General features: G+C 40.1%; 1 pseudogene; it reads right to left on the minus strand.

Moving 5' to 3' along the window:
- Positions 1 to 264: 264 nt before the first annotated feature.
- LOC135704935 (uncharacterized) lies at positions 265 to 12,320 on the minus strand (annotated as a pseudogene).
- Between the last annotated feature and the right edge of the window lie 10,931 nt (positions 12,321 to 23,251).

Raw genomic sequence — 23,251 nt, forward strand, 5'->3', positions numbered from 1 at the left:
CTAGAAAGATATTACAACTTATAGAGACTACTACTAACGTTAAACATTGATATAACATGAACATACACAGTCTACCGTTTGCCGTCAATTTTTTTTTTGTTTGTTGCCTAAATAAGCGTCTTTAACTTGGAGGAGCTTCCTGTATAGTGCCTGTATTTTAAATGTTGTTAAGGTACTATTTGGCGGTATTTGGTTTTACTGGACTTACATTGAGTTCAATATTAATTAACATAGGACACTATATGACACTACACTATACAACGGTTATTTTGAAGAAGATGGTGGGATAAAGCATACACAACAGTAGATAAAGCTCATATATGACGACTCGTTCGTGCTTTGTTCAAGTTGACGGTGTGTATTGTTTCGTGATCGTTCTCGGCGTGAGAGATTAGCTCTTACGGTATGGAGAATACCAGCGTACGTTGTGTTTAGCCCCGCTACATCTGTTCTGTAATTAACGGTGTTAGATGTGTTGTTTATATGACACATTTCTAGCATCGATAAAGCAGAACTTCGGTACACTCAAACAATTTCACACGTGTGATCGAAGTGTTTAACACTTGATTTTCTAAATGCACAATCACATTTACTTTAAGTGTATTTCACCTTGGTTCAATGTGTTATACACGTTAATTTATAGTGTTTCAAACTTTGAAATGTTGAAAATCTTTCACTATCTATTCAAGTGTATTGCACATTGAATCACACTACTGCTCAAAACAGATGGATTTAAAGTGTTTTGCATTTCAATACGATGTGAATTGCTTGCTCAGAAAGGTAAACATCGATAACAAGAGTTGTGACTTTATCCTATCAACCTGCCTCATATATGAGAACAACCGTGGCACAGTGAGATCGAACGAAGACTTCGGCAGCAGCATACCCCAACAGTCCATGATCGAATCCCAAATCAGACCCATTAAAAATATATGTGAAAGCTCTGGCCTCTGGCAGTTTTGTTTATATATTTGTCGATTCATTCGGTAAAGTAGAATTCGATAAAGAAAAATAATGTAGAATATTGAACTATGGTGTGCAAAGTTATTGATATCACCATATGAGGCACATAGAATTCAAGTGTGTCACAATTCAAATCCATAGTGTTCAGGCATGGTTCATAGCATAAGATTCACACATGAAATGGATGTGTTTCACAATATGCGCAAAATTAAGTGTGAGACACATGATGATGACGTGTGGAATTTTTTGAGTGTAGGTGCGATCGATTATTTTTGTACCTTCAAGATTGAACGTGTGCTGGTGATCTACTGGGTTGTATAAGTGCGGTTTTCGCATGGATGTGCTGTGTCTTTTGTAGGATTTCTGCGAGTTTGTTTATATTGGATTTGTGTCCACTTAATCGTTTTTTTATTTTTTTTTTTTTCGTTTTTTTAAGTGGGTTGTGGTCATACCAATATAAACTTTTTCGCAAATCCTACATGGGATGCTGTAGATGACGTTGTGTTGTTGTTGTGGTAATATTGGGTCCTTTACCGGTTGTAGGAGTGTTTTGATCGTTCTTGAAGCTATTTTTACTGTAGGGTATTCTGTTTTTAGGATTGCGGCAAGTGCTGACGTCAAGATTGGGATGTTTGGCATAGATCGGTATTTTAGCTGTTCCGAAATTTGGTTGTTGTTTTCGTGTCGTACATGGGCCGTGGAAAGCTGGACTGACGGTGAACTATTGGTGTGATGCTGTGATGTTGTTGGTGGTATTGATTGCGTAGGCGTTGGATCTTGGATATTGGATGCTGTCGGTAGATTTTCTTGTGTTAGCGGTATCGATGATGTTGAGTGCTGCGAAGGTTTTTCCTGAGTTGTATTACGGGTTTGGTTAGTTAGCCTGTTTATCAACGATGAGGGGTAAGTATTCTGTCGGAGATGTTGGAAAATTATTTGCTTCTGTTGGTTTCTTTTTGTTTTAGTGCTCAGCCGTTGGACGTGTTTAATGAAGTTGTTTCCGAGGTTTATCTTCATAGTCGTTGAGTGGAAAGAGTGATAATTCAGCAAGCGTCCGGAGGCGATGGGTTTTGAATATACCACTCTGTGTTCATGGTTTGGTCATTGTTGCGAAAAACTAAGGTGTCCAAGATGGGTAGAGCTCCATTGTTTTCCATTTCGATTGTAAATTGTAGGTGTGGGTTGTGCTGGTTGAAGGCCATAAGGATGTTCTGTACCTCCGATTTGGGTAGAGCGAGGAACAAATCGTCTACATACATTTTTAGCACTGGTATGGGAAAATTTAACTTTTCGATGGCCTGTTAAAACCAAGGCGGAGCACGATGTAAACCTAGCAGCTGTTTTAGCACGTCTAGAAAACCACAATGTCAAGCCCAACGCATCCAAATGTGTCTTTGGAACTCAAAAAGTTAAGTTCCTTGGATTCGTCTTAACGGAAAACGACTGGGAGGTACAAGATGAAAAATTAATGCGATCAATAAGTTCAGAACACTAGCAACCTGTGCTGAAGTTAAGACTTTCCTCAGATGCATTACTTATATAGACAGATTTATCTTGAACAGGGCCGATAGAACCCAGTACCTTTGTGCTCTAGCTAACGCCAATACTTCCATCTTTACCGAACTAGAATAAAGGGAGTTCGTACTGCTGAAGAACGATGCTTTCAATGTTATCAAGCACTACAAGCCAATGTATTAGATTGAACTCTTTGTTGACGCTTCGCCGGTGCGGCTCGGAGCAGTTCTAGTGCAATTCAACGCTGCAGGTACTCCAAGTATTATTACTTGTCAGTCTAAAGCTGGGTTTAGACAGGGCAAGTCAATTGATCAAGTCAGTAGAATTCATCTGACTTGAACGCAAATTGAACGTGTAAACCATGCCATTCAACTGACTTGATCAACTCACTTGAATTGAAAAAAAAGTTGAACCAGGCTAAACTTGATCATTTGACTTGCCTAGTCTAAACCCAGCTTAAGGCACTAACTAGTCTAGAACAACGATATCCTCACACTTACACACAAGGAAGCATTGGCAGTAGTGTGGGGTGAAGAACGTTTTTCGCCTTACCTTCTCAGTAAATCGTTCGTTGTACGTACCGATGCGGAGGCTAACGAATATGTGTATATTCAATAGTTCACATCGGTTGGGGAAACAAGCCGCATCATCAGTGTTGAAAATATCGCCAAAAGTTCATTATTGCAAGCGAAATGTTTTCACTAGGGAAATTGGTTAATTCCCGAGCGAACTTTTTTGTTTGACATTGAGAGGAACTAATATCATTTCTATTTGACTCATCTGCAAGAGAGAGCGTATGTTAACAGATTTGTGTTGCTCTAGCTTCCTTGCACAACTTTTCGTTCCCGATATGTCCTTTCTTTCCTTTCCTTTATTAAACGTCGGTCTGTGTTCCGCAATCTAGTGCCAATCACCGACGGACATCGATTGCCATCCATTGACGACAATCGAATGTGCAGGAAGGCAGCTTCCACACCTGCGTAGGATATCGCACCCATTCAATTCAACACACACACATGGGCCGGGACCAACGGCTTTACTTCCCTTCCGAAGGAAGACGTGGCCAGATATTGTTTATGCCTCAGAAAAATCCCACCGACCTCGGCTGGGATTGAACCCAGACCCATTGGGGTGTCTGAAAGCAGTAACGCAAACCACTACACCACCGGCGTTCCCAATATGTGATGAAATAGAATTGGAAACTCATGAGCAGCCATTGAAGTTTGAATTGCTGTTATGAGTAACATAAAACAAGAGCTACAGAAAGTGAAAGCGACGAAACATAGGAGCAGCGAATCCAAACACACAAAGCAACCAACGATGTAGACAAAACGGTTGCTACAACTACCATGACAAACTCGCTCTGTAACAAAGCTCGATCGAAGTGGTAGAAGGACAATGATATATTGCTTGCCTGCTTTGTTGCAATATACATGGATGAGGACATAATTTGATCTGAATCGAGAAAAGACATAACAAAAAAAATCCCATTAACACACATGTATCACCTTCGGCTTTACTTCGTGAAGCAGCTTGCCAACAATTTGCTCGTTTCCTTCTACCACCCCGAGTGAGCTGTGTCGCACGGGCTGATTGCCATGAAAAAATAGGGAGAAGATTATATCATTATTGCTTTCCAGTTCTGACATAGTGTTATCATTCGATTCGTTGATCGCTTGTCATTTTGTCATTTGAAGATATTTTTGATTCCTTGCATAGAAAACAAGAACCTCAGCTAGCTCGTTTCTCGATTTTTTGTGAAATAGGTTGAGAGAGCGAAATCGAAATTCTCTGTCGAAATCGTTTGCTGAAATGTTTCGCACATGTCGTTCGGGAGCTTTTATTATCATTTCGTTCGAGATTTTCGTATAGCTATTTCTTCAGCGAAATGATTCTCTGAAAAACTGAAAAACTGCGAAAGAACTTTTTTGAAAATGAACTTTTTAACACTGCACATCACGTGTCGAGCATTGGGCTTTAAAGCTCCAATCGTACGATTTCAGCATGAAAAGGGTTCCGGAAGGGGAGGACGTAGCTGATTCATTTTCTAGATTGGTCAGGCAACCCCAAACCTGCGATCCTGAGAAACACTCTGAAACGGATAATGAACTTCAGCTTTTCCTCGATGCCTTGCAGTACCACGCATGGCCAAATAAGGCTGTCGCTCATGTAACATCTGGTGTGTCCCAAGGTTCGTATCTTGGTCCACTACTATTCATCTTATTCGTATCTATATCGTTTACAAGAAAGCATGCCACAGTAATTGACATAAATTCCCTTGGTGAGAAAACAGTTGAAAGGTGTAATCAAGTAAGGGACTTAGGCATTATTCTCGACTCCAAGTTGTTATTTTTTGATCACTACAATAACATTATAAATAAAGCAAGTAACATGCTAGGGTTTATCAAAAGATTTAGTCTGCACTTCAATGATCCTTACACTATTGAAACATTGTTTGTGGCCTATGCGAGACCTCTTCTTGAATACTGTAGCGTAGTGTGGGCTCCGTATCAGGATCATATATAATCCGCATTGAGTGTGTTCAAAAACAGTTTTTGTTGTTAACGGCACCGGTGGTGTAGTGTTAAGCGTGATTACCTCTCACCCCAGCAGGCCTGGGTTCAATCTCAGTCGGCGCCGCCGGGATGTTCTGAGGCATAACATCTCTGATCACGCCTTCCTTCGGATGGGAAGTAAAGCCGTTGGTCCCCGGTTCATGAGTTGATGGGTCGATAGGTAGGGTCCAGGTCCTGGCACGTCGGTAGCATGGGTGCTCAGCACGGAAAACAAGATCGACGGAAAAAACAAACTAAAGGAAAAAAAAAGTTTTTGTTGTTTGCCCTTCAAAAATTAGGTTGGACGAGATTACCACTTCCATCTTATGAATCACGATGTTTGTTAATAAATTTAGATGGACTGGAAAAAACGAAGAGACTTCGCCATGGTAATATTGTTGGCCATTTATAAATGATGTTATTGCTCAAAGAGTTACAGTTCCGGAAATTTTAGAAAATATAAATTTTTATGCTCCAACTCGCTCTCTAAGGATTAGAAATTTAATTTACATCAACAATCAAAGAACAGACTATGTTGAAAATTGAGCCTTTGAATAGAATTATGTCCTGCTATAACGCATATTTCCAATCAATTGATATAACAATGAATAAAATAACACTAAAAAAAGCATTCTTTTCTAGGTTAGCCAGGCAATAATATATAAGACATAGTTAATAAGCACCCATTGTAATTGGTCTACGATTGATTGACGACATGAATAAATAAATAAATAAATAAATAAATAAATAAATAAATAAATAAATAAATAAATAAATAAATAAACTGCCGAAGTATGAAGCACAAAAGAAAAGCTTGCACTATCTGGGATCCACGATTTTCAATGATGACAAAACCGTTCTACCGTTAGCCCTTCGGACGTAAGCGATAATGCTGCACATAGTTGACATGTTTGTGAAGTAGCCATGAAAAGGATAATGCGTGACTTTTTCTGGTGGCCAGGTATGTCCACTGAAGTCAAGAAGTTCGTAACGTATGTTATGCTGTCAAAAAAGAATCCTCCACTGCCTCTATCTAATAGGATTTACCCCGAGGGGCCTTAGGAGATCCTGCAAATAGAAGTACTGTCGATGCCAAACTTCGGATCCGGTGCATTCTTAGTTGTCGCAGATACATATTCTCGCCATCTTACACTCGTAGAAATGAGGAGTATCAATGCGGACAGCACAAACGACGCACTTTGCCAATTTTTTGGGGTTGTCCAATCATCCTGTAAGTAAGTAATGTTTTGGGTAAATATCAAGTTAAAATTCAAAAACAGATAATTGTTTATCGATCCTGTTGAGTGACAATAATCCACCGTTCCAAAGTTCCGCATTTGTGTCGTTCTTGAAAAAAAAAATAAAAAGTAGTGAAAATACGGAAATCGATCCCACTTAGTTCGCAGTGTACATATTGCACTAAGACAAAGCTGAATAAATTTAAGAGAACTAGTTTTTTAGATAATCTATGTAACAAATGTAACATGATTGACCACAAATAAATAAATTAATGAATTTATATACCTTGCATTCAAAAAGAGTCAGTAAATGTATTTAGTACATATTGTTATTATTACTGAAACATTAACCCTGATTACGTGAATTTGTCTCTGGAACTAACCGATCGCAATAAGATTCGGATGACAATGTAACTTTTCCGCAGCAATCTTGAATGAAAAACCAATTTCATTTGCGAAATAGCTTCTGCTTCTCAGTCTGTGAACACTGTCAGTTATGTTAAATATTGAATTCTTGTGTATGGTTCAATAGAGTTGAGAGATTTTCACTCCGTTGAATAAATTGCTGAATAAATAAACATCTTTCTTCGATATCGTCCACCCTCTTTATAAAAACAGTTCTAGATGCCACATAAATCAGCTCTTGGTCAGAAGTAACTTTCCTCCATTCGTCACTTTGGATTGTATGCCAAATGAAACGCATTCAAATTGCAGAAAGTTGTCAATTCAATTTAATTTTCACGAGAAGCAATGAATTGATGGACTTTATCGTGTTTTTAAATTGACGTGAACTTAAAATAAACGTTTATGCTGCGATGTGATGATGATTGATGCCCACCAAGGCGGATTTCGGATGTTGTGTTACGTTCACGATATTAACCTCTGATTTAACATAAGTTTATGCTGTTGACAACTGGGTCTGCCTGATTAAAAATAAATCAAATCTATTCTATCTGCGAATGCACAGCAATCATAGAATTTTCCAACAGCAAGTTTAGTAATAACATTTTCTGGAGACTTATAATGCGGTGCCATTCGTGTGTCTATTCTTCTAGCAACTGTGCCACGTGCGACCACTCTCTCTGCCTCCTCGTTCAGTGTAATATTGGCTCAGGGCATTATCTTTTCCCATCTGCTATTCTACCATCGCAAGGGATGGCTGAATTTATTGAATTAATATTGACTTTTAATACTATTCTGCGAACGTACCAGAAGTGAAAACGTCGCCGTGTTGAATATTTTAAAAATCCGATAATAAGCCAGCCGTTACTACGAAAGGTAGAATGCAAAAGCTACGGGGGGAATTAATTTTGTCCCCTCAGGATGTTTGTTCTTCTTACATTAGCGCAAATTAATGAACATTTAAACGCTATGGACAACAGTTGCAAAAGGTATTATACCTGTACAGAAAATTAATTTTATCTTTCTCATCAAGAAAATAAGGAACAGATATAAGTCACATAGCAGGAGTCGGAATCATAAATTTCGTTTTTATCACAGACCATGATTTAGACTTGAATGTTGCTTGGAAGGAGTGTTCTATTCACAGTCAGGTAATGATTTGTTTCGGACTGGAAAATTTAGTGACTTCCTTGGGCATAGAGTGTCATTGTGATTACTGCACTAACCTCTGCACGTGAAAGCTTCGTACTTTGCATTGACGAGATAGATAATGTGCACTTAAAATTGAATTATGGTTTTTTTCTAATACCTGTTTTAAATCTACCAAAGATTATCCTGTCATTAATAAACTGTCACTAGATGAGCTAGGCAATTGTTTGAAGGCTACTGATATTTTCAGGTTTCAGAATTATAACATGTTATAAAAACTGATATTTCGGAGCAACTGTCACTTCAAAAAAAAAAAAAAAAAAATTGTTACAACGATTGATTGGATTTTTGATTCTAATTTATTTCAGATATATAACCTGCAAAAGGTGTCCCACATTAAATTGCGTCACGGAAAAAACGCTGAAAGAAATTACCCATTGGGTATTTTATCTTGAACATTTGCGTAGAAGTTGTTTAAAGTGTATTATTTACACTGTATTTTTATCGCTGTCAGTTTTTCGACAGTTGGAAAAATGGTGTCACCCGAAAAGCAACGTCGCGAATTGATATTGCGCAAACACTTGGAAAATCCCCAACAATCTCATCGGGACATAGGAAAACAACTCGGAATCGTGCAGTCAACGATGAGTCGTGTGATTAAACGTTACTACAAAACTCTGATCATCGAACGGAAGAAGAAATGTGGTCAGAATGGATGTTCTATTAGTGATCAGGATCACAAGCGTGTCGCGAAAGCGTTTAAGCGGAATGCCACTGCTTCGGTCAGGGATGTGGCCAAAAAGTTGAATCGGTTCTAGTCTTTCGTTCAGAAAGCCAAGGACCGGGAGGGATTGCATACGTACAAAGTGCAGAAGGCGTGAATCGTGACGAACGGCAAAATATGGTGGGAAAGTCACGGACCCGGAAACTGTACACTCAGGTGCTGACGAAGCCTCATTGTCTGATCATGGATCATAAGACTTACGTCAAGGCAGACTTCCGGCAGCTTCCGGGGTTACTATTCCTTACCGCCCAGCACAAGTTTGATGTTCCTGAGGAAGTAAAGATGCAGAATCTTTCAAAGTTTGCCAAGAAATACATGATTTGGCAAGCGATCTGCTCATGTGTAAACGGGGAGATCTACCTCAAGGAGTGTCTACTGAGGCAACACGAGGGCCCTACGATCTTCTGGCCGGATCTAGCTCCGTGCCACTATTCAAATGTTGTTCTGGAGTGGTACGAAGCCAACGGGGTAACTTTCGTACCCAAGGACATAAACCCCCCATTTATAGTCTGAAAGTTTGAAAAGGATCGGTCAACTAGGCAATTTGATGTGGGCAGGATGCCCAGGGTGTATAACCATCAACTGAGCAAACTTAAATTCAAATTTCTCTCCCTTTACCTAAATTAACTCCCACATTTGTCACGCGAATGAATCACAGATGGCACGCTCGTTTTAGTTGCAGCACTTCTGGAGTCCTGGCGATGCGATTAAGCCCTGATATTGAACGTATTTTTCAAAACATGGTTCCTATAATGTTGCAGAAAATAAATTGTTTTAGTCACTCAAACAGCTCAGCTTCTAAAAAATAGCACACAAATTTATACAGATTTAAAAAATCCTCCATTTTAACGTCCACCCGATCAGAAGAGCTGGGATCAGTGGTGGCACGAGTCCTGGAGTTTAACATTTTTTCCTTAACATTTGATACTTTTTGCGATAACCATTTTGACGACACACAAAAACAAACTGGCAAGCGGCAAAAATGTCATGACATTTCTAAACTGTTTTCTGCCAGCGACAGAACATTTTCGCACAAAGAAGCAGACAAGACCGGTGGCGCGCGCGACATAAATTTATGTCGTGTAGAATTTTGCTGATTTCTGGCTAATTACAGCATTTATTTGATGTTTATTGCATGGAATTAAAAGATAAGAATGAACACTGACCACTCATAAGCATTGATGTTAAAATTATGCGTAAATAAGGGAGTTGGTAATTTACTGTCACACGCAAGCCTGCAGCTAAAATTTCATTACAATAAACTGTTTGGAAAAATCAGGCTGCGAGATTTTATTTATTCTCTTTCTCCGCTGTTCGCTTGGAATGTAGTTATAAACGGCCGCCCGTGTGCTGGCTGTTTTGCTTCGCTCTGGACGATGGTTTTTCAAAAAATGTACTGTTGCCACCTCTGGCTGGGATAGACACGAGTGGCATGATTTTCAGGAAGTCCATCCAGCTTCATGGCACGGAACTTTGAGACGATGGCCGAAACTTACATCAGACTGAAGGCTGAAGCTAGGCGGATTGGACTTGCCACCAATGCATCAAAGATAAAATACATGAAAGGAAGAGGTTCTAGTGAAGACAATGTTAGCCTCCCACCCCGGGTTCAGATTAATGGTGGCGAAATCGAAGTGGTCGATGAGTTCATGTATTTGGGCTCACTGGCGACCACCGAAAATGACACCAGCAAAGAAATTCAAAGATGCATTATGGCAGGGAATCGCGACTACTGTGGACTCCGAAGGACGCTCTGGTCGAACAAAATTCGCCACCGTACGAAGTTGACTATCTACATACATACATTTATTTGTACAACATCACATTTAAGATAAAACATAATCAACAATAGTACGCCACAATACTCGGTTTGCGGCTGCTGCTCTCCATCCTCGGTCATGCCCAATGCTCGCTAGATCACGCTCTACCTGTCCGCCGATCGTGCTCTCTGCGCTCCACGCCTTTTTGTGCCAACCGGATCAGTAGCGAACACCAACTATGCAGGGTTGTTGTCCGGCATTCTTGCAACATGCCCTGCCCACCGCATCCTTCCGGCTTTGGGTGCTGGGTTGCTGGGTTCGCCGTAGAGTGCAGCGAGCTCGTGGTTCATTCTTCGCCGCCACTCACCGTTCTCCTGCACACCGCCGAAGATCGTCCTTAGCACACGTCGCTCGAAAACTCCGAGTGCTTGTAGGTCCTCCTCGAGCATAGTCCATGTATCGTGTCCATAGAGGCCCACCGGTCTTATTAGCGTTCTGTACATGGTACATTTGGTGCGGGGGTGAATCTTTTTTGACCGTAGTTTATTCTGGAGCCCGTGGTAGGCACGACTTCCACTGATTATGCGCCTTCGTATTTCACGACTCACATTGTTGTCAGCTGTCATTAAGGATCCAAGGTAAACGAATTCCTCCACTACCTCGAAAGTATCCGCGTCTATCGTGACATTACTTCCTAGACGAATCCTGTCATGTTCAGTTCCGCCTACTAGCATGTACTTTGTTTTTGACGCACTCACCACCAGTCCGACCTTTGCTGCTTCGTGTTTCAGGCGGGTGTATAGTTCTGCCACCGTTCCAAATGTTCTTGCGATAATGTCCATGTCGTCCGCAAAGCACACAAATTGACCGGATTTCGTGAAAATCGTACCCCGGCTGTTGAGCCCGGCTCGTCGCATTACACCTTCTAGAGCAATGTTGAAGAGTAGGCATGAAAATCCGTCACTTTGTCGCAGTCCCCGGTGAGATTCGAATGAACTGGATAGTTCACCCGAAACCCTTACGCAGTTTTGCACACCGTCCAACGTTGCTTTGATCAGTCTGATCAGCTTCCCAGGAAAGCCGTTCTCGTCCATGATTTTCCATAGCTCCGTGTGGTCAATACTGTCGTATGCCGCCTTAAAGTAGATGAACAAATGATGCGTTGGGACCTGGTATTCACGGAATTTCTGGAGGATTTTCCGTACGGTGAAGATCTGGTCCGTTGTCGATCGGCCGTCAATGAAGCCGGCTTGATAACTTCCCACAACTCGGTCATTTTAGGTGATAGACGACGGAAGATGATCTGGGATAGCACTTTGTAGGCGGCATTCAAAATGGTGATCGCTCTGAAGTTCTCACATTCCAAATGGTCACCTTTCTTGTGAATGGGGCAGATTACCCCCTCCTTCCACTCCTCCGGTAGCTGTTCTGTTTCCCAGATCCTGACTATAATCCGGTGCAGGCCAACTTTTCTGGGCTCATCTTGATGAGTTCGGCTGCGATACCATCCTTACCAGCTGCTTTGTTGTTTTTGAGCTGCTGAATGGCATCCTTAACTTCCCTCAGCGTGGGAGTTGGGTCAGTTCCGTCCTCCCGTGCCTACGTTCTCCTCGCCATTCAGGTGCGCATCGAAGTGCTGCTTCCACCTTTCAATCTCCTCACGTCCGTCCGTCAAGAGGCTCCCGTCCTTATCCTTGCTCATTTCGGCTCGCAGCACGAAGCCGTTGCGGGATGCGTTGAGCTTCTGGTAGAACTTCCGTGTTTTTTGGGAACGGCACAGTAGTTCCATTTCCTCGCACTCCGCTTCTTCCAGGCGGCGTTTTTTCTCCCGAAAGATACGGGTCTGCTGGTTCCACTTCTGTTTATACCGTTCCACGTTCTGTCGGGTTTCATGCTGCAGGACCGCACTGTGTTCTTCTCCTCCAAAATCGCTCTGCACTCCTCGTCGAACCATTCATTCCGTCGACTTCTTTCCACGTACCCGATGGTGCTCTCAGCTGAGTCAGTGATGGCTGCTTTTACTGTTCTCCAGCAGTCCTCTAGAGAGGGCACATCAAGTTCGCCCTCCTCTGGCAACGCTGCCTCGAGATTCAGCGCGTATGCTAAGGCGAAATCCGGTTGCTTCAGTTGCTCTAGGTTGTACCGTGGCGGGCGTCGGTACCGTACATTGTTGATGACGCAAAGTTTTGGGCGCAGTTTGACCATCAACAGGTAGTGGTCAGAGTCGATGTTAGCGCCACGATAGGTCCTGACGTCGATAATGTCGGAGAAGTGCCGTCCATCAATCAGAACGTTGTCGATTTGCGATTCCGTCTGCTGTGGTGATCTCCAGGTGTAACGATAGGGGAGGCTGTGTTGGAAGAAGGTGCTACGTATGGCCATGTTCTTGGAGGTGGCGAAATCGATGAGTCGTAGGCCGTTCCCGTTCGTCAGCTGGTGGGCGCTGAACTTTCCAATCGTCGGTCTGAATTCCTCCTCCTGGCCTACCTGAGCGTTTAGGTCTCCTATGATGATATTGACGTCGTGGCTTGGGTAGCGATCGTACTTGCGGTCGAGCTGCGCGTAAAATGCGTTCTTGTCATCATCAGTGCTTCCGGAGTGAGGGCTGTGCACGTTGATTATGCTAAAGTTGAAGAATCGGCCCTTGATCCTCCACCTGCACGTTCTTTCGTCGATCGGCCACCAACCGATCACGCACTTCTGCATTTCACCCATCACGATGAAAGCTGTGCCCTACTCGCGTGTGTTGCTGCAACTCTGGTACATGGTATGATTACCTCTAAGCGTTCGCACCATGGATTCTGTCCAACACACCTCCTGCAGCGCTACGATGCCGAATTCGAGGTCCTTCAGTAGATTGGCGAGTATTCGGGTGCTCCCGATGAAATTGAGAGAGTGACAGTTCCACGTGCCGAGTTTCCAATCGCAAGTCCTATTTCGTCGCTGGGGTCGTTGCCGTTGGTCTCGGTTCGTATTCCTCTGTTGCTGATTTTCCGTTGCAATGCTTTTTTACGGCTGGCTCGCAGAGCCTGACACCAACCCCCTAACTTTCCGGAGGATCAGGGTGCACATTTGTTTTTAGAGTCCTTCACTTGCACTCGTACGTAGATCAGCCGCCCCTAACATGGGGAACAGACGCTGTTGTGAGCCGCTCATCCTGGAGAACAGACGATTAGGCTTACCAAAGCAACCCTCCCCCCCCTTCCCTGTCAGCCTATGACCAAAGTTCCCACCGGGGTTGGTTACCCGATATTTCCTAAGGTTGCTCACAGTTCCCGGCCGGTACCACGGGGAGGTAGGGATAGGAGTTGCTGGGAAGAGGCTAGTGATCTCAATGGGATCTGTATTGCGCATTACCCAGCATTAACCGACCTTGACTATCTACAAGACGCTGATTAGACCGGTGAACCTCTTGTAGAGGACCATTATTGGTGTTTTCGAACGAAAGGTGTTGCGTACCATCTACGGTGGAGTGCAGATGGATGACGGTAAGTGGAGGAGGTGAATGAACCACGAACTGCTCCAGCTGCTGGGAAAACCATCTGTCGTCCTCATTGCAAAACATTGGCGACTACGGTGGGCTGGGCACGTCGTAAGACTGCCGCACGACGGCCTAGTGAAAATGATTCTCGAAAGCGACCCAACAGGAACAAGAAGAGGCGCGCAGTGGGCGAGGTGGATCGACCAAGTAGAAGGCGACCTGCGGACCCTTCGCAAACTACGAGGCTGGCGAAGTGTGGCCATGGATCGAGTATAGTCGAGACGACTTTTTCGGACAGCAGAAGACAACAAGGCCTTAGCCTGATTGGTAAGGAAAGTACGGTACCGACTCCATTTATATACTATATCTATATAAGCACTTTGGTTGGTTTCAGTTTTAAGCTTTACGATGGAATAAAGAACAATTTGACCACCACTCTAAGCCCTTCGTGCTCTTTCGCCACTCGAAGTCAATAATGAAAAGGATCTCCCATAAATTATGTATTTCCTATATCGTCTGCTGATACATATCATAAACAACCTATCATATAGACCAATGCTTGAATACTTAGGTTACAGTATTCTTCCATGATAGGGGAAATGTCTGTAATGTCGGCCTAAGTGTCCCTAATTTTGGCCCATACATAAATTCAGCAATCGACTAAATTTTCAATAGCAACCAAAAATATCCATTAGTATCGTCCCAATGACGCGTTCATCTAGATACGATTGATAAATAGCAGATTTTTAGCGATGGGCAAAAATAGTAATTTAATATCTGATGCAAAACTTTACCAATTTTCGTGATAAGGTGGATTATTCAAAATACACAATATTTTTTTTTATAAGCTTGTATTCATTATAGGTTGATTGATTGATTTATTTTTATTTAGGAGGCTTTCAGCCTGAGGCTGGTTCGCCTCCACATTCATTATAGGTTTCACTCCTACTCAAAATCATTTGTCCACCATTTCATTTACCTACTTAACTCAGTGCTTAATGTTGTCACCTGCGTACTCTTGCCCCACTTCACTATACATCAAAACCCCACTAAGCGAAAAGCACATGAAAAGAAGCGATGTTGAGTGAGCATGAACGAACGGTGGTGGGGGAGCTTTGAGGATCTAAATGAGTACAATGTATTGCCATGATACAAAGAACAACCCGCTTTACTTTACCTCTATTTTTAGAACGGGTTTGAACAAACAATGGAATGTTTCTATCAAATATGATTCCTAGATTTATTAACCTTTCTATGCGTACCGTTAGATTTCATAAAGAGTCACAAATTGCTGGGATATTTTTAAAAAGCTAGCACTGCTCCTTGATTCCAATCCCGCCATTCAAGTTTTAATTTCATCCAAATACATTGAAACGTCACTGGATTCACTTCGGAATACGGATGAAGACAGAACAAATGGACTCGCTAGAAGCGCTTCATCTGTTTTTGAGACGAATGGAAGTAAATATTCAAATCTTGCGTTTTTATAGACTTTGTCTTGTAGCTTTTGAACTAAACTATCGTACTAAACGTATGATTGATTCGTTCACGTCGAAATCATTGATATTTGATGTATCTGCTCGATAAGACGGCTGCAATACTATCAGTATTATTCATGAAATACCGTTGCGATGCTCAAATTCAATAAAATTTTGCACGCGGCCCAATAACAAAATATCATGGGGGAAACTGAATTCAAGAGAAAAATGGAACAACTGGTGGACGCTTCTTACGGTTTTGATCATTTTCCGTGAATTCCGTAAAATATTTTATCAAGTACTTATGAGGTTGCAAGACCAGCGAAGTTAGATGACCCTGTGGGGCAGTGGAATCTCCAATCATTTTCTTTCCGATTTCTACACAGCAAAAAAATAATTTTGATATCACATCAAAGTGGATGCACTACAATCATGTCGAAAATTTCATGTAATTTTTATGACCACATAAATAAACAAATGCAGTAAAAGCAGCGTAATGTCAGTTCATGCATTATATTAATGATAATTTTGTCCTTTTAAGCAAGTAATATTACACCATATTTTCGACATGATTGTAGTGCATCCACTTTGACGTGATATCAAAATTATTTTTTTGCTGTGTAGAGCAACAATTTTTACCCACTTACATACTTAAAATATAATAATTATACACTAAAAATGCTATTTATTGATGCAAAAGAGTAGCCTACAAATATTTTGCTAATGCTAAATGTCCAGGAGCTAAAAGACTTTCAGAGTACTTGTTTTTCTTGTGATCCAAATATTAGCATTAGAGCATTACAGTAAACTTTCGCAAAGTCGGAATTTCGTCATTTGCCCTCCAAGTCCGTTTATTTGTTTAAGTGAACGGAACATCTTGGACGCAAACTCGTTAGCACTATTCGTTGAAAAGATAAACTCGATCGGCGAATAACTGTCTTCAATATGTGTATGAAATATCCAACCAGTTACAATGTTAGCCAAACAGCAGTTAAAACGAATGGATGCAGCATCTCAGATACCAAGGAAGTTATTTCAAAATTCCATCCGCCGGTTGGTGCAATTCATCAGGGTTTATATGCCAAAAGTATTCAGTGCTTAAAATCGGCCAGATAATCCTTCGCTCGTTCCATCCATTGCCACCTATGACTCACCTGCGCACACAGAATCATACACTTTCTAATATTTCCTAGAGCCAGGAAGCAGCTTTTCACCTTATCCTTGTCGCGTACGAGATCCCTATTGCACCTGGCTCACTACACTATTATATCGATATTTCTTCGTTCAATTACATTCCCGAAAATTACATCACGACTATTGAACCGAGCTTCCGTTTTCCGTTTCGCGCTTGCACAGCCCTCCCTACATTCTCCCAGGGGGAATGAAGCATTGAACGAGAGACACGTCGCTTTGAAGAATATATTTGACAAAGATACATTCCCAGTGTTCCATCTTCTCGGGCTCCACCACTCGGGGATCCTCTGTGAGCCAGGTAGAATAAGTCTCGCCTCCTTTGAGAAATATTTTTCATCATTCATTCTTCTCCCGAACCCCGTATTTCACCTCTTCCATCTGCCTACCTATGGAAGTCGCAGCCAAATCCAACCACCCACACGTGCTGCAAGAGTTGGGATTCCAACGTTTCGGGAGAAAACACTAGATTTTGGAAGTGAATTTTCTCGCCACCTCCGTATCTCATTCATCCATCGCGCGCTTTTTTATTTTTCATTGGAAGGGGACGAAGAAAACTGTAACTTTGTGGCATGGAAGAAAAGATCGAAGACATGAGAGGGAAATTCGATAAATCTTTCACCTGTGAGTCTGAGGCAGTACGTGTGAATGCACAACGTATGTATGTGTGTTTGTTACACGAGCGGCTTCGATTTGGTTCCGTTTCCTTTAGCCAGATTTCTCATTCTTCTACGTTTTCTTCTACAAATGCTATTTTGAATCACGGCTTTGGCTGTGACTTACCAACTAAAAAGGCTGCCTTTGGAAAGTATGCATTGATGGACACAACATAGTTGGTATAGATAATGTTGAAGTGATAAAGAATAATGCAGAGATAATCAGGAATTCAGTTAATGATAATCTAATGAATGTCATAGGGCAAAGAAGGAAGCCGATATTTATATATCGGAAGAGAAATCCTTACATATTTAATTGAAGATCAAATTCCCGATATCAGCAGATTTAATATGTGCACAGTTACAAAACATTCACGAAGCTCATGTCATGACATGGATCACAGAACCAATTACACTAAAATTTATTAATTCAACGCACACATGCTTGCAAAAAATCATCGGTAAACATAATTTATTTCCTCTTTCCTCTGCGCCTGGAAAAACTCAGCTCAGTTCAGGAAATATTCTTCTAATTAATTTCGTGTTTACCTTTTCTTTACGAAAACATGGCACGTGTTTCATGGAGAGTTGGAAAGGATTGGTTTGTTTTCTCCTTATTCAGTTTGATTATCTACCAATCGAATTAGTTTGATGAATTATTACATTTTCCGTGCGAAGCTGGGATACCATGCACAGAAAAAATTCTGATTTTTAACTATCGCGTAAAATTTCCCTTCGTTTAATTTTGAGCTATACTTGGCATAAACAGCGAAATCGTTTACAAGCTTGCATACAATATTGCTAAGTTATGCGATATTGCGATTAAATTTACACGAAATATCGCGTAAATGTATGCCAAATCTAGCGTTAATTTTATGTGCGCTATATCTCGCATAAATTTACATGAATTTTCCGAACGGTGTGGGAGGAGTATTGCAGAAATGTATGATATTGTCATGCCTTCAAATTTTAATGCACACTAAATTTGCAAAAAAAAATAGTACACATTAAAATTTTTCGTCAAAATCTGTGAAATTTTACCGAAATCTCAACAGCTGAATATCTGTGAAAAATTACAGGAAATCTGTGAAAATCACCGAACTGTTTACCGAGATTTCGGAAAAAATTTCTCGCGTCACTTTTCAAATAGACCAATGTAACAAATGTAAACAAATCGAGTTAACCGATACAAACTATTGCTCTTCTATCATTGTATGTGATACAAAAACATCCATCCAAATTTAATATCATTTATTCAAGATAATCATTGATCAAAAATTGTCCAATGTACAGTTTTAAATGATGGGGACATGATTGTTACTTCGGTCATTCGGACTGCCTATAGGACTATGGCTTATATCATGTAATATAGGCTGTCTTGAAATGAGCACTCATACATAGGATTTCCAGTGAAAACTAGATGTATGAGTGCTCATTGCAAGACAGCCTATATATATGATACAAGCCATAGTCTGTCCAGGGTATAACATGATTGGTGCTCATTTTCCAAAGGCGGGGCCAATCTAAAGTTAGGTACTATACTTTGAAATCTGTGAAAGGGAATCTAGTATCATGTAGGCAAAACGTCCAATGTAACACTCATTGATTATGTCATTGAGAAAAATCGTCCAATGTAACATGTCCGATGCACAACTCGACTTCGTTCAACTCAAAACGTCCTATGTGGTTTTTTCTATGTTGTAGCATGAAATTCAAAGGAAAATTGTGATTTTACCGTTTCTTCTGAATTTTCAACGTAATTATACGCTGACTACATTAAAAAAAGTATTGCAAAATGTATTGTTTCTAAACAGTTAAAATAATAATCTGTCGAACTTAAACTTCGATTTTCTCAAAATGGTGAATATGTTACATTGGTCTATTTGAAAAGTGACACGAGATTTCACAGATTTCGGTAAAATAATCTTAGTGTGTATGTGATCATGATTTTGCTGCTGTACCATTGACTTCTCGTTGCAAGATCTCACTAATACAACCTAGCGAGCCTAGCCGTTTAAAATCGGTTTGTTTATTATTTTCAGCCAAGAAATCAGCTGTCATAGTGCTCGACTTGACAGCGGTTTGTTTGTTTTTTTTATTTTTTTTATTTTCAACCAGTAAAATGCATGTATTAGTGAAAATTTTCACTAATACTAACGCTGGTAGAGAACTCTATGTTGCGATAACTAGCTCGATTATGCCAACTGCAAGTTTGTATCTACAAGGTAACCGCAAAGTACTCAATAATGACTACAAAGTTAGCATTTTCGAGGGAAACTGGGACTACCCATTAAATAAGTAAAATTTTACCCATTTATGAGTAATTACAACTACAAAAATAAGTAGTAAGTATTCATTTTTGAGTAAAAAATACTCATAAATGGGTAATATGTTTTCTCATTTAATGGGTAGTTCCAGTCTCCCTCGAAAATGTTTACTTTGTAGTCATTATTGGGTATTTTGCGGTTACCGTGTACGATTTTATTGATTAATGTCAACTGGTCAAATTGCACAGAAGTCACATTGATTTGCGGTCTTCGACAAGTAGTATTGCCAATTTAAGTCTCAAGCTTGGTCAAATTTGAGCAAGTTTTTTTGATTTTCTTTACAAGCAACTCAATAGATTCGTTCTGGTTTCAATACCCATCCTGGGATTCGGGAACTTGGTGTCATATTTCGTTTCCCCAAAATCATATTTGCTTGAAACGCTTTATTGTTCGCGAGTCCGCTCTACATTACAGCAACGGGGTAATTCCTGATCACGCCTTCCTTCGGAGCCGTTGGTCCCCGGTTCATGAGTTGATGGGTCGATAGGAAGGGTCCAGATGTGGGAGCTGTCTCCTTGACGTCGGTAGCATTGGTGCTCAGCACGGAAAACAAACCAAAGTAAAAAATAAAGTATTTGGAACCAGGTTATGGGTTGGCTTTGATAAATATTAATCAGCAATACCTGTTGCCTGTTGTTGTGGATTTCCAGCATCACCTTCTTCTAGAGGACTGGTACCTATTCTCTTCCCCAAGGCATCTAGGAGACCCGGAATAAAACCGGAACCACTTTGCAAATATGTTGCAAATTTCAGTAGACCAAAATTTCAGCCAATTTCATGGCGAAACAAAAACATTGTACCCATGCAAACATTGTTATTCGTATGTCTGTTCGTGGAAATAAAAAAAATAAAGGGTTGTGTCCTACACACTTAGAAATAACTAATTCGACACGTGACGGAATCCGTCTTTGGCATAAAAGATGAGACGTAAACAAACATGTCATGTAATATTAAGTGCTCCGACACTGAAAAGTTTGTTGCTCGACGAAAAGTACGTATTAATAGAGCTATATTTCGCGTCTGTTATGAATCAAATTTATGTCAAAATTGACGCTCGTATATGTCACTCTCAGAGCACCTATATTTGCATGATTTTTTCGAAGTGTATAGTGTGTAGTGTGTGACCGCAGTAAGACGTAGAAACCCTGGGGGGGGGGGACGTGTTGTCAAATCAGCCTACTGATCATCTTGTATGAAACTGGTTCCAAACGTAAACAAACGCTGTAGGTTTCTTATGGCTTGTTTACATTTGGAAGCAGTTATGCGAGGTAGGCGAAGATTGTTCGTATTTGACAGCCACCTCCCCCCCCCTTGGTAGAACCACGCAAAATTGATGTTTGTCATGTATTTTTGACTGTTATACTTATTATTATCAATGGAGCGGGGCAGAAAATTTCTTTTGTGCAGAATATGTAAAAAAGGATGGACTTTGAATGTTAATCTAAATGCATATATAGAGGTACCAGCCCAGACAACCAGAATGCACGTATATTCAAAGTTGTTTTCGTGATATACAAACATATATACAAACAAACAAGTCGTATACAATGCAAAGAAATGGCTTATACGTACAAAAGTGGAGGTCATATACGTGCATATTTTCGTTTAATTTTAAACGAGTTGATTTAACATCATATACGATTTAATCTGTAATAACAAATTCATTTTTAAAAGTCTTACGATGAAATTCGATTCAATTTGTGATATAATACGACGGAAAAATGAGCCATCGCATATAAGTAAGAAATTTGCATTCTATACGATTTAACTTAAACATAATGCGAGGTATGCCATTCTTATATGCGATTTTGACTTAACCTGTAGCAATTTACGATACTGTCTGTACATTGTTAACGACTTCTGGTTGTCTGGGAGATATGTTTTACAGTCAGTTGTTGGTAATTCATCGAATGTATGTCTCCTCTTAAGCATTTTTTTTTTTTAATTTTTGGCTCTGCGTGTAAAAAATTGTTTTTACTTATAAGGGGCTGGTCATAAACTACGTAGACAGAGTTTAAGGGGGGGGGGGGTTGGCAATTATCCACATCCCAAACAAGTTTTTAAAAAATGTATGGACAATTGTCTACACAGGGGGACGGGGAGGTCATGAATCCAAAAAAATGTCTACGAAGTTAATGAACAGCCCCTAATTGTGGTTTGCTTAAAATTTATTTCCCGAAAAAAAAAGTGATCGTCAAAGTCCATGTCTTTTTCGGGTTTTTGTTAAGGAGGGGGGGGATAGGTTGTTATTAAGGGGGGAGGGGGTTTTACATACATAATTTTAAAAGTCTCATTCGTCATTGTGGTGGTCATGGTCACGCAGTGATCCACCTTTAGCCGCTGACTTGGTCCTGCTTGCTGCAGGACCTAGTACCACGCCGTCCGAAGCGGTAATGAGCAGAGTCAGGAAAGCTGCGCTGTTTTATATCTTTTCAGGTTCAAGCAGAATGATGTGCAATCAAGTGGTATTCGTTTATGATGACTGGGTTTGGGGAAAACGTTTAGTTCATGAAAACAGTAATAAAATTGTAATTTGCAAATTTTTTAAAAGTTTTGATTAAAAATTGGAAAAGTATTTATTTCATTAGATTCGTTGAGTAATATCCTATCGATTGGCGTATTTGGATTTTAATTTCATCTATAAATGACAAAGTTGCAAGCGTTCAAAACCTAACACTAGTTCACCACACATATTTCTTCATTTGTACCCCAGTGTAGTTGACAAAAACGTAGTTCTACGTCAAAAAACGCATAATGAGCGAGCGTAAACCAAATAACTTAAAATTTTGACAGGGTGTTTCTGACCCCCCAAAGTACCATACCAGGGGGCAGCGTTTGAATGAAAACAAAATGAAAACTAAATTTGATATTTTGATATAAGCGTTCGTGATAACATCCCGAGCAGAGAATGAAAACAAAATGAAAACTTAATGTGATATTTTGATATAAGCGTTCGTGATAACATAATGTGCCTACCGTGTGGTCGAGTTAACAGAAATCATAACAAAAATGATATCTAAATGGCATATGAAGAATATTAAAATGATAACAAATCATGTTTTCTTGATTAAAAATCTATGTATGCGTTTTTAAAATAGTAATTTCTTTGATAATAAACAAAATAAGTAATCAATATATTATTACAACCATGGTAGGAAAACGAAAAAATAATAATAAAAAAATGGTTATTATTTTGATATCACATTTAGTAATCTCAACGTTTTGAAATCTATTGGTTGATATCAAGATTCAAAATCAAAAAATGTTATCAATGAGTTTTAATTTATTCAAAAAAAAAAAAAAAAACAAACCTACATTTCAATCAGTTCTATCGATATCTATCTTATATCGATAAGTAAATTAAATTCGCAGGTAGATTAATATCAACAAATGTTATAAAATAGAACTGTAAAAATCATAAATGTCTTGTAAGAAAAAAAAATGTAGATTTCAGTGATAAATGTGAATGATCTTTTCATTAAATATCTTTTTATATTTATGTATTTAATCTTCGATATATAAAAACATCGTACAGACAAAAATAACTTATCTACTAATTCTAAGCTTAAACACAGTTTTAGTCATACCAAAATCAAACATATTGGAATCCTCGTTGAAACGATTACAGCAGACATCCAGAGGGTTGTTCATTCCATAGTCAGTACGGTGATTCGATCGGCGGAAGAACTCCGGTTGCCGCGTCACCCGAAACGGTGTGTTAAAGCGGAGTTTCTCAAGTATGTCTGCACAGT

Source organism: Ochlerotatus camptorhynchus, unplaced genomic scaffold (assembly GCF_037179485.1).
Source record: "Ochlerotatus camptorhynchus isolate MF236.1 unplaced genomic scaffold, CSIRO-AGI_Acam_v1.1 ptg000251l, whole genome shotgun sequence".
Classification (NCBI taxonomy): Eukaryota; Metazoa; Arthropoda; class Insecta; order Diptera; family Culicidae; genus Ochlerotatus; species Ochlerotatus camptorhynchus.